We start from the raw sequence: 12904 nt of genomic DNA on the forward strand, positions 1-12904 counted from the left end.
ACGTTTGCCCCACCCACTCGAGCCTGGGAAACCTGCTGGGCTCCCAGGTGGGGTCCCCTGCCCTCTGAGACCAGAGGCAGGAGGCACGCCTGGGCCCCGTTGGTTCTGTTGAGCCTAAGTCCCCCCCCCCACAGCCCCCAGGGCCTTTTCCAGCCCTGTGGGTCCTAAGCATAGGCCTCACCCACCACCCAAACCCCACCTCTGCTTAGGCCCCGCCCTCCACAGCCAAGGCCTTTTCCACCTTTTTTTTCTTCTCCTCCTCCTCTTTACTACTGTGGTTCTGTTTTACCTTCTGGTTGTTGTTTTACCCATATTTTTATTTTTATATTCTTTCTAATATAACTGTTAGTTTCCTAATTTTATTTTTTACTTTGTTATTGTTGTCCTTTTTTTTTTCTTTTTGCCACCCCACGTGGCTTGTGGGATCTTGGTTCACAAGGTGGGGGTCCAGCCGAAGCTCCTGTGGTGGGAGCTCCAACTCCGAACCACTGGACTAACAGAGAACCTCAGACCCCAGGGAATATTCATCAGCGTGTGGTCTCCTGGAGGTCCTCATCTCGGCACCAAGACCCAGCTCTACCTGGCAGCCTACAAACTCCAGTGTTGGAAGCCTAAGGCCAAACAACCAGTAAGAGAGGAACGCAAGCCCACTCATCAAAAAAAAAAAAAAAGAGTAAAAAATATGTCACAGATGAAGGAGCAAGGTGAAATCCTACAAGACCAAATAAATGAAGAGGAAATAGGCAATCTACCTGAAAAAGAATTCAGAGTAATGATAGTAAAGATGATCCGAATCTCAGAAATAGAATGGAGCACGGATTGAGAAAATACAAGAAATGTTTAACAAAGATCTAGAAGAACTAAAGAACAAACAAACAGAGATGAACAACACAATAACTGAAATGAAAAATACACTAGAAGGAATCAATAACAGAATAACTGAGGCAGAAGAACGAATAAGTGAGATGGAAGACAAAATGGTGGAAATAATTGCCAAGGAGCAAAATAAAGAAAAAAGAATGAAAAGAATTGAACACAATCTCAGAGACCTCTGGGACAACACTAAATGCACCAACATTGTAATTATAGGGGTCCCAGAAGAAGAAGAGAAAAAGAAAGGGTCTGAGAAAATATTTGAAGAGATTATAGTGGAAAATTTCCCTAACATGGGAAAGGAAATATTCACCCAAGTCCAGGAAGCACAGAGAGTCCCATACAGGATAAACGCTAGGAGAAACACACCAAGACACGTATTAATCAAACTAACAAAAATTAAATTAAAAAATATATTAAAAGTAGCAAGGGAAAAACAAAAAATAACATACAAAGGAATCCCCATAAGGTTATCAGCTGATTTTTCAGCAGAAACTCTGCAGGCCAGAAGGGAGTGGCAGGATATACTTAAAGTGATGAAAGAGAAAAACCTACAACCAAGATTACTCTATCCAGCAAGGATCTCATTCAGATTCAACAGAGAAATCAAAAGCTTTTCAGACAAGCAAAAGCTAAGAGAATTCAGCACCACCAAACCAGCTTTACAACAAATGCTAAAGAAAATTCTCCAGGTGGGAAACATGAGAGAAGAAAAAGACCCACAAAAACAAACCCAAAACAATTAACAAAATGGTAATAGGAACATGCATATCAATAATAACCTTGAATGTAAATGGATTAAATGCCCCAACCAAAAGACACAGACTGGCTGAATGGATAAAAAGACAAGACTCATATATATGCTGTCTACAAGAGACCCACTTCAGACCTAGGGACACATACAGAGTGAAAGTGAAGGGATGGAAAAAGATATTCCATGCAAATGGAAATCAAAAGAAAGCTGGAGTAGCAATACTCGTATCAGATAAAATAGACTTTAAAATAAAGAATGTTACAAGAGATATGGAAGGACACTACATAATGATCAAGGGATCAATCCAAGAAGAAGCTATAACAATTGTAAATGTTTATGCACCCAACATGGGAGCACCTCAATACATAAGGCAAATGCTAACCACCATGAAAGGGGAAATCGTCAGTAACACAATCATAGTAGGGGACTTTAACACCCCGCTTACACCAATGGACAGATCATCCAAACAGAAAATAAATAAGGAAACACAAGCTTTAAATGACACAATAGACCAGATAAATTTAATTGATATTTATAGAAAATTCCACCCAAAAGTGGCAGAATACAGTTTCTTCTCAAGTGCACATGGAACATTCTCCAGGATAGATCACATCTTGGGTCACAAATCAAGCCTCGGAAAACTTAAGAAAATTGAAATCATATCAAGCATCTTTTCTGACCACAACGCTATGAGACTGGAAATCAATTACAGGAAAAAAACCTGTAAAAAACACAAATACATGGAGGTTAAACAGTGTGCTACGAAATAACCAAGAGATCACTAAAGAAATCAAAGAAGAAATAAAATATCAACATAGAAACAAATGACAACGAAAACACTATGACCCAAAACCTATGGGAGGCAGCAAAAGCAGTTCTAAAAGGGAAGTTTATATCAATTCAAGCTCACCTCAAGGAACAAGAAAAATCTCAAAATAACACTCTAACCCAACACTTAAAGCAACTAGAGAAAGAAGAACAAAGAAAGTAGAAGGAAAGAAAACATAAAGATCAGAGTATAAATACTTGAAATAGAAATGAAGAAAACAATAGCAAAGTTCAATAAAACTAAAAGCTGATTCTTTGAGAAGATAAACAAAATTGATAAACAGCCAGACTCATCAAGAAAAAAAGGGAGAGGATACAAATCAATAAAATTAGAAAGGAAAAAGGAGAAATCACAAGTGATACCACAGAAATACAAAGAATTTTAAGAGACTACTACAAACAACCATATGCCAATAAATTGGACAACCATGAAGAAATGGGCAAATTCTTGGAAAGGTACAATTTTCCAAGACTGAACCAGGAAGAATTGGAAAATATAAACAGATCAATCACAAGTAATGAAATTGAAACTGCGGGCTTCCCTGGTGGCGCAGTGGTTGAGAATCTGCCTGCTAATGCAGGGGACACGGGTTCGAGCCCTGGTCTGGGAAGATCCCACATGCCACGGAGCAGCTGGGCCCGTGAGCCACAATTGCTGAGCCTGCACGTCTGGAGCCTGTGCTCTGCAACAAGAGAGGCCGCGATAGTGAGAGGCCCGCGCACTGCGATGAAGAGTGGCCCCCGCTTGCCACAACTGGAGAAAGCCCTCGCACGAACCGAAGACCCAACACAGCCAAAAATAAATAAATAAATAAATAAATTAAAAAAAAAATTAAGGTATGTATCAGAAACATTCCTTAATTAAAAAAAAAAAAAGAAATTGAAACTGCAATTAAAAATCTTCCAACAAACAAAAGTCCAGGACCAGATGGCCTCACGGGCAAATTCTATCAAACATTTAGAGAAGAGCTAACACTGATTCTTCTCAAACTCTTCCAAAAAACTGCAGGGGGAGGAACACTCCCAAATTCATTCTATGAAGCCACCATCACCCTGATACCAAAACCAGACAAAGATATCACAAAATAAGAAAATCACAGACCAATATCACTGATGAACATAGATGCAAAAATCCTCAACAAAATACTAGCAAAGAGAATCCAACAGCACATTAAAAGGATCATGCACCGGGCTTCCCTGGTGGCGCAGTGGTTGAGAATCTGCCTGCCAATGCAGGGAACACGGGTTCGAGCCCTGGTCTGGGAAGATCCCACATACCGCGGAACAACTAGGCCCGTGAGCCACAATTACTGAGCCTGCGCGTCTGGAGCCTGTGCTCCGCAGCAAGAGAGGCCGCGATAGTGAGAGGCCTGCGCACTGCGATGAAGAGTGGCCCCCGCTTGCTGCAACCAGAGAAAGCCCGCGCATAGCAACTAAGACCCAACGCAGCCAAAAATAAAATAAATAAATAAATTTATTAAAAAAAAAAAAAAAAGGATCATGCACCATGATCACGTGGGATTTATCCCAGGGATGCAAGGATTCTTCAATATATGCAAATCAATCAATGTGATACACCATATTAACAAATTAAGGAATAAAAACCATATGATCATCTCAATAGATGAAGAAAAAGCTTTTGACAAAATTCAACACCCATTTATGATAAAAACCCTCCAGAAAATGGGCATAGAGGGAACCTACCTCAACATACTAAAGGCCATATATGACAAACCCACAGCAAACATCATATTCAATGGTCAAAAACTGAAAGCATTTCCACCAAGAGCAGGAATAAGACAAGGATGTCCACTCTCGCCACTCTTATTCAACATAGTTTTGGAAGTCCTAGCCACGGCAATCAGAGAAGAAAAAGAAATAAAAGGAATACAAATTGGAAAAGAAGAAGTAAAACTGTCACTTTTTGCAGATGACATGATATTATACATAGAAAATCCTAAAGATGCCACTAGAAAACTAGTAGAACTAATCAATGAATTTGGTAAGGTTGCAAGATACAAAATTAATGCACAGAAATCTCTGGCATTCCTATACACTAACAATGAAAAATCAGAAAGAAATCAAGGAAACAATCCCATCTACCATTGCAACAAAAAGAATAAAATTCCTAGGAATAAACTTACCTAAGGAGGCAAAAGACTTGAACTTAGAAAACTATAAAACACTGATGAAAGAAATCAAAGACAACATAAACATATGGAGAAATATACCATGTTCTTGCATTGGAAGAATCAATATTGTGAAAATGACTATACTACCCAAAGCAATCTACAGATTCAGTGCAATCCCTATCAAACTACCAATGGCATTTTTCACAGAATTAGAACAAAAAATTTTACAATTTGTATGGAAACACAAAAGACCCCAAATAGCCAAAGTAATCTTGAGAAAGAAAAATGGAGCTGGAGGAATCAAGCTCCCTGACTTCAAACTATACAAAGCTACAGTAATCAAGAGAGTATGGTACTGGCACAAAAACAGAAATAGATATCAATGGTAAAGGATAGAAAGCCCAGAGATAAACCCACGCACATATGGTCACCTAATTTATGACACAGAAGGCAAGAACACACAATGGAGAAAAGACAGCCTCTTCAATAAGTGGTGCTGGGAAAACTGGACAGCTACATGTAAAAGAATGAAATTAGAACACTACCTAACACCATACACAAAAATAAACTCAAAATGGATTAAAGACCTAAATGTAAGGCCAGACACCATAAAACTCTTAGAAGAAAACATAGGAAGAACACTTTGACATAACCACAGCAAGATCTTTTTTGACCCACCTCCTAGAGTAATGAAAATTAAAACAAAAAGAAAAAAATGGGACCTAATAAAACTTAAAAGCTTTTGCACAGCAAAGGAAACCATAAGCAAGATGAAAACAAAACCCTCAGAATGGGAGAAAATATTTGCAAATGAAACAACGGACAAAGGATTAATCTCCAAAATATACAAACAGCTCATGGAGCTCAATATCAAAAAAACAAACAATCCAATTAGAAAATGGGCAGAAGACCTAAATAGACATTTCACCAAAGAAGACATACAGATAGGCAAGAGGCACATGAAAAGATGCTCAACATCACTAATTATTAGAGAAATGCAAATCAAAGCTATAATGAGGTATCATCTCACACTAGTCAGAATGGCCATTATCAAAAAATCTAGAAACAATAAATGCTGGAAAGGGTGTGGTGAAAAGGGAACCCTCTTGCAGTGTTGGTGGGAATGTAAATTGATACAACCACTATGGAGAACAGTGGGGAGGTTCCTTAAAAAACTAAAAACAGAACTATCATATGACCCAGCAATCCCACTACTGGGCATATACCTTGAGAAAACCGTAATTCAAAAAGAGTCATGTATCACGATGGTCATTGCAGCACTATTTACAATAGCCAGGACTTGGAAGCAACCTAAATGTCTGTCGACAGATGAAAAAAGAAGATGTGGCACATATATACAGTGGAATATTACCCAGCCATAAAAAGAAACAAAATTGAGTTATTTGTAGTGAGGTGGATGGACCTAGAGTCTGTCATATAGAGTGAAGTAAGTCAGAAAGAGAAAAACAAATACGTATGCTAACACATATATATGGAATCTTAAAAAAAAAAAGTGGTACTGATGAACCTAGTAGCAGGGCAGGAATAAAGACGTAGACATAGAGAATGGGCTTGAGGACATGGCGGGGGGGAGGGAGAAGCTGGGGTGAAGTGAGAGTAGCAGTGACATATATACACTACCAAATGAAAAGTAGTTAGCTGATGGGAAGCAGCAGCATAGCACAGGGAGGTCAGCTGGGTGTTTTGCGATGACCTAGAGGGGTGGGATGGGGAGGGTGGGAGGGAAGCTCAAGAGGGCGGGGATATAGGGATATATGTATGCATATAGCTGATTCACTTTGTTGTAAAACAGAATCTAACACAGTAATGTGAAGCAATTATACTCCAATAAAGATCTATTAAAAAATATATTTAGCAGTTTCTGGCAAACAACATGCACTCAGCATAACTTAATTCCTCTGGGCCTCAGTTTTCTCAGCTGCAAGACGGGGGTTGTTATGGATTGAATGCTTGTTTCCTCCCAAAATTCATATGTTGAAATCCTAACTTTCAGAGTGATAGCATTAGGCGGTGAGGCTTTTGGGAGGTGATTAGGTCATGAGGGTAGAGTCTTCATAAATGGAATTAATGCCTTCATAAAGGAAACTCCAGAGAGCTTTCTTGCCCCTTCTGCCCTGTGAGGACACAGTGAGAAGATATCCATCTCTATGAACTAGGAAGCAGCCTCTTACCAGACACCCCATCTGCTGGTGCCTTGGTCTTGGACTTCTCAGCCTCCAGAGCTGTGAGAAATAAATGTTTTTATTTAAGCCACCCAGTCTGGGGCATTTTTGTTATAGCAGCCTGAATGGACAAAGACAAGGATCAACAACAGCTCTTACCTAACTGGGCTGTTATACAGAAGTGTGAGAAACCATTCATGTAAAATATTAGAGCTGTTCCTGTCATATAATATGCTCTCAATCAATGTTGTTTATAATTCATTTATCTGCCCGCCAGAAATTCTACTCTTACATATGCTTGTCTAACTGTGTCCTTTTTTGACCCAAATAAGCTCTCTCTCCTTCATAAATTGATGTAAGGCAAAGGTGAAAGTTCTGTGCTTACTTAGAAGTAAAAGCACTGTAGCCAACCTCCTCAATAAAAATACCATAGGAATATGCTTTCTCCTCAATAAAAATACCATAGGAATATGCTTTCTCAGTATTGCACTAGCTAGAGAGACTTTAAAACATGGCATAGGTACCACTTAAGAGTTGCATTATTGGGCTTCCCTGGTGGCACAGTGGTTAAGAATCCGCCTGCCAATGCAAGGGACACGGGTTCAAGCCCTGGTCCGGGAAGATCACACACGCTGCAGAGCAACTAAGCCCGCGTGCCACAACCACTGAAGCCCACGCGCCTAGAGTCCATGCTCCACAACAAGAGAAGCCACCGCAATGAGAAGCCCACGCACCGCAACAAAGAGTAGCCCCCGCTCGCCACAACTAGAGAAAAGCCCACGTGCAGCAAAGAAGACCCAATGCAGCCAAAAATAAAAATTAATTAATTTAAAAAAAAAAAGAGTTACATTATTAATGTTAGCTGGACAATATGATGTCACACTATCTCAGGGTCTGACCATCAGCTGATTTTAGTCACTCCAAATCCTTAGTCTGACATTGGTGATAGCCCCAAACATACTACTGTAATTTGACATTCTCACCCAGAAGCCAATCAGCTCTGTGACTTAGATGTTCCTTCTGAAAAGTCCACTGTCCATCTTCAGGTCCAAAGAATGAAGTGAATCATTTTTGGAAAGCAAAGTCAATGACCTCCTTCAGATGTATGGGCAAGTGTCACTCAAAGTCTTCATGCGCTTAACATGCTGAGTGCAAGGCCTAGAATTCCCCCAGCTAAAGATTCCAAAACTCTCCAGTTGACCTGCATCAGAAAACACATAAAATGCCATATTTTTAAGATAAAGGGGAGGTGGTGGTATGAACTCACTCATAAAGGGGAGTATGGCTCTTTACACAACTTGAACAGCCTCCAGCCATGTCCAGGGAAGGAACTTGACCAGTGAAAGGTGCATTCCAGACCTCCTGCAGGAATGGCCGGCCAGCCCCATGGTGGAAATAATTGCAACAGGCTGTCAGAGCACAGTAGGCTGAACATTACCACCAACAACTAGCTGAACTCAGATGAAGTACACTGAGATTAAACTTCAGCTTTCTGCACAGTTCACCCATGTAAAACAAACAAACAAACAAAAAACCATGCAGATGGACTGATATGGCCTATTCAGCCTGTGTGATAGCTTTCCCACTAGCTGGCATCCAGCATTGCTTGGGTGAATGTTTAACCATTGTTAAATAAATAAATCCAAGCCGCCAGTCCTCCTGAGACCAATTACGTAGGGCTGCCCATGTGAAAAACAGCTTGCTCTTGCAAATCAATGCCTGCAATTTGAAGCATCTAGCCCAGTGACTTCAATTTTAGGCTTATACTTGAACCACAGTTTGATTTCTCTGTTCATTTAGTACATCTCACCCAGTCAGCAGTCCCAGGGGCCTCTCATCATACCTCAGCTTCAACCCTTCTGGAGGATAAGAGCCTGAATCTTTAAAAAGCCCCTGAAGACCTTCTTGAGATAATTAGGGGGCATTTCACAAAAGTATTTAAACATACCCATACTGTCAAACATACTCTCTGTGATGTTAATTTTTTGTGTCAACTTGGCTGGGCCACAGGGCCAGATGAAACATTATTTCTGGGTGTGTCTGTAAGGGTGCTTCTGGATGAGATGAGCATTTGAATGTGTGGATTCATTACAATAGCGAGTCTTCCCCAATGTGGGTGGTCATCATCTAATCCACTGAGCACCTGAATAGAACAAATAGCAGAGGAAGGAGTATTCATTTCCTTCCTGCCGATCTACTTAAACTGGACTTCAGTTTTCTCCTTCCCTTGGACTGGGATTTACACCATCAGCTTCCCTGGTTCTCAGGCCTTCAGACTGGGACTGGAATTACATCACTGGTTTTCCTGGGTTTTTAGCTAGTGGACGGCAGACTGTGGGACTTAGCCTCCATAATCATATGAGCCAATTCCTCATTAAAAAATCTGCTTTTTTTTTTTTTTTAGAAATTCACGTTCTTTTATTTATTTATTTATTTATTTATGACTGTGTTGAGTCTTTGTTTCTGTGCGAGGGCTTTCTCTAGTTGCGGCAAGTGGGGACCACTCTTCATCGCGGTGCGTGGGCCTCTCACCATCGCGGCCTCTCTTGTTGCGGAGCACAGGCTCCAGACGCGCAGGCTCAGTAACTGTGGCTCACGGGCCCAGTTGCTCCGTGGCATGTGGGATCCTCCCAGACCAGGGCTCGAACCCGTGTCCCCTGCATTGGCAGGCAAATTCTCAACCACTGTGCCACCAGGGAAGCCCAAAAAATCTTCTTTATATATATGTGTAGATGGAGAGATGGATGGATGGATGGATGGATAGACAGATTATTGGTTCTATTTTCTATTTTTCTGGAGAACCCAGACTAACATACTGTCCAAAATTTCTGAAAATCTATAGGGCCTTTTCATAGAACTAGTAACCTTCAGAGCCTTCATATTACTTAAGTAGATCGTAATTGGATAACTTTGCCTTCTTGTTAATTCAGAAGATAAAATAAGTCCCTAGCACTTCGGCTGTGGTCTTGAGATCTACTACTCAAAGGAACCAGGGCTCCTTGAAGAAATGGCCAATTCCAGTTTTGGGGCAAGAAACCTACCAGATAAGCCCATATATCTCATTTCACTAGAAAGCGCGGAAGTTAGCAGAGACTCCTAAGGTTGTATTGAAAGGACTCAGATGCCAACTTAAAGGGATTCACACTGGCCAAAATAGGGGCAATCTGAGTATCAATAAGGATAACTTCAATGAACTGAAACATATTAAATATGTTTAGATCCATGAGTTCATAACGATACTTACAAAATCTATTGGTCACTATTGAAGATGCTAATGAATTAACTATCTTGAAAACAGGAAAACAGAAAAAGGAATCAAGAATTTATCCTGCCTTTCCTGTATACAGTGTACCACTAGGAAAAAAAATAGTTGATAACAGGAAGTTTCTTTTTATAAAAGTATTCTAGAAAATAAGTGTAGAAGGAATGACAGAATTAGAATATCAGTACTTTGCAACTTCTATTAATGTATCTAAAGAATGATTTTCAATGACTGCCAAAATCACAAAAAGATATATATGATCAAAGATTAAATGCCTCCTAAAGAAAGAACACACTACCTAAGAGGTAGTCTTGCTAAAAACTCAAGCTTGAATTTGATCAAGTCACTTGTCTAGATCCAAATACCAAATTACTGAGAACACTCTATAAAATGTATGATCCTACGTCTTCAACAAATTGCAATAAAAGAAAGAAACACAGAAGAAACCTTCAGTTTAAGTGAGTCTTAAGAGACATATCAACCCCTCCCCCCAGTAAAAGGAAGCTGTATTGATGTCCCCATGTTTCTTATCAACCCTGGAATGAATCTGCTCCCTTTTAATCTCAAAGTCCCACAGTTTTCCCAGGACCTATAGAAATGGTCCTGAGCTACAGAAATGCTCTTACTCTGATCCACTGTTAATCCTCAGGTGCCTCCTATTCCAGTGTTCTTGAGATCCCAGCCCTCAGTGGGTTATATAAACTGAAGGCTTACTACTTACTATCAGACACATGTACTCTATGATTATTTATTTATTTATCTATTTTTGGCTGCATTGGGTCTCCGTTGCTGTGTGCGTGGGCTACTCATTGTTGCGGTGCGTGGACTTCTCATTGCGGTGGCTTCCCTCATAGAGGAGCACGGGCTCTAGGCATGTGGGCTTCAGTAGGTGTGGCACGCGGGCTCAGTAGTTGTGGCTTGCGGGCTCTAGAGCACAGGCTCTGTAGTTGTGGTGCATGGGCTTAGCTGCTCCACAGCATGTGGGATCTTCCCGGACCAGGGATTGAACCAGTGTCCCCTGCATTGGCAGGCGGATTCTTAACCACTGCGCCACCAGGGAAGTCCTAATGTACTCTAAACGTACCCTCATGTCACACAAAATCTCTGATTCTGGGAAGCTCAACGGAATTGGGAAGATGAAACTGGTGCTAGAAATTGGGCTCCGTAGGATTTGCCAAGGAAGGAAATCTTACTTCAGGTTGTTGTCTAAAGCAGAAAGAGTGGAAGAACACATCTGAGTCATAATCCTTGAGGTGCAGACAGGAGTCAGGAGTCTGGGGTTCACATGTAAACATTAAGTCTAAGGGTGAGATTATGGAAGGTAAATTAAACCAACAGCCAGAAACCAGTTTGGAAATAGACTTGAGGGGAAAGGAGAAGAAAACAGTTGAGAAAACCTGAGATTGTATACAGAGGGCAAGAAACATTGATTGATTTTTGTTTGTCTAGTATTCCCCTTTTAATTGGAGAGCTATTTCTTCTCTAGCCCAAAGCCTTGACTCTCCTACTCCATGAGGGAGGGCAATGACCAAGGCTGGGCCTCTCATGGGACCCTATCCAACTAACAATAGTGACCGGACCATAGTGACTGGTCCAAGGATGGACACAGATCCAAGCAGGGCCAATTGCTGTTCTTCCATGAGATTTTTCTATTTGGATATTGAAGAGAAAGCGGTCTCCTTCCTGTAAGGATGAAGACATGGATGTGTCAGTAATCATTTTCCCTATGATGTACAAAGAGTTGTCTCTGGCAGTACAGAATGAAGCCAATAAATTATTAGGAAACAAGAAACAAGAAGAGATGAGGGGGGAAGAAAGATGGGGTAAGTTCCAATGACATTGCTCAAGTCCCTAGATCTAGTCTTGCCTGAAGTGAGTGCTATCCTTGAACTTACCAATCACATGCACCAATTCCTTCCTTTCTTTGTTTTTGTTTTGGCGCACTGGTTAGTTTAGTTAGTTTAGACAGTTTAGGTTACTGTCACTTGCAGTGAAGACTTTCACCACTACAATGTGTAGGACAAATATGGCTTGCCTGGCCTGCTCAGCCTCCATTTACCTGGTCTCCCCAGTTTGTTACCTCCATTCTTTAAAGATCCATTAGCTCCAACCTTACGAGCTCCTGTTCTCCCCGTGGCATGAACAATAAATGGTCTTCTAGTGAATGGATTTGAATTATTCTACACTGAATGCAGTGTCCAAATAACCAAAGACATAAATTGTCACTGTTTAATGTTGTAAATGTTTGCTGAAAAAAGGTGCATAAAGCATTTGGAAAATATAACGCATTTTCCCATTGACTTTAGTTACCATTTCAGAGATGTTTCACAGAGGAAGATGTTGGAGCAGGAGTCAGAAGAATTGATTTTAGTCCCAGAACCTTGGTTTGGTTTTATTAAACCATGTGGCATGCCCACTCTGTGTCGCTATTTTATTTTATTTTACTTTTTAATTTGGCTGCACCATGCAGCTTGTGGGATCTTAGTTCCCCAACCAGGGATCGAACCCATGCCCTCAGCAGTGAAAGCACAGAGTCCTAACCACTGGACTGCCAGGGAGTTCCCTGTGTCACTCTATTTTAAACACTTCACATGTTAACTCATTTAATCCTCAACAACCTACCACAACAATGAAGTAGGTATTATTTTATCCCCATTTTATAAACAAAGAAATGAGGCACAGAGAGTTTAAGTAGTTTACCCAACATAACAAAAGTAGTAAATGGAGGGGGTCGTGTGTTTTGAATTTGGGGACTTGTGTTCCTCATCCACAAAATACAAGTTATGTGAATGCTGTGTCCTATGGTACCAGGAGAGTATGGGCTTTGGAGTCAGAAAAACTTGAGTTAGAATTCTGAGTCTCAGTTCCTTCA

The sequence above is a fragment of the Balaenoptera acutorostrata genome, chromosome 6, assembly GCF_949987535.1.
Source record: "Balaenoptera acutorostrata chromosome 6, mBalAcu1.1, whole genome shotgun sequence".
NCBI classification, from domain to species: domain Eukaryota; kingdom Metazoa; phylum Chordata; class Mammalia; order Artiodactyla; family Balaenopteridae; genus Balaenoptera; species Balaenoptera acutorostrata.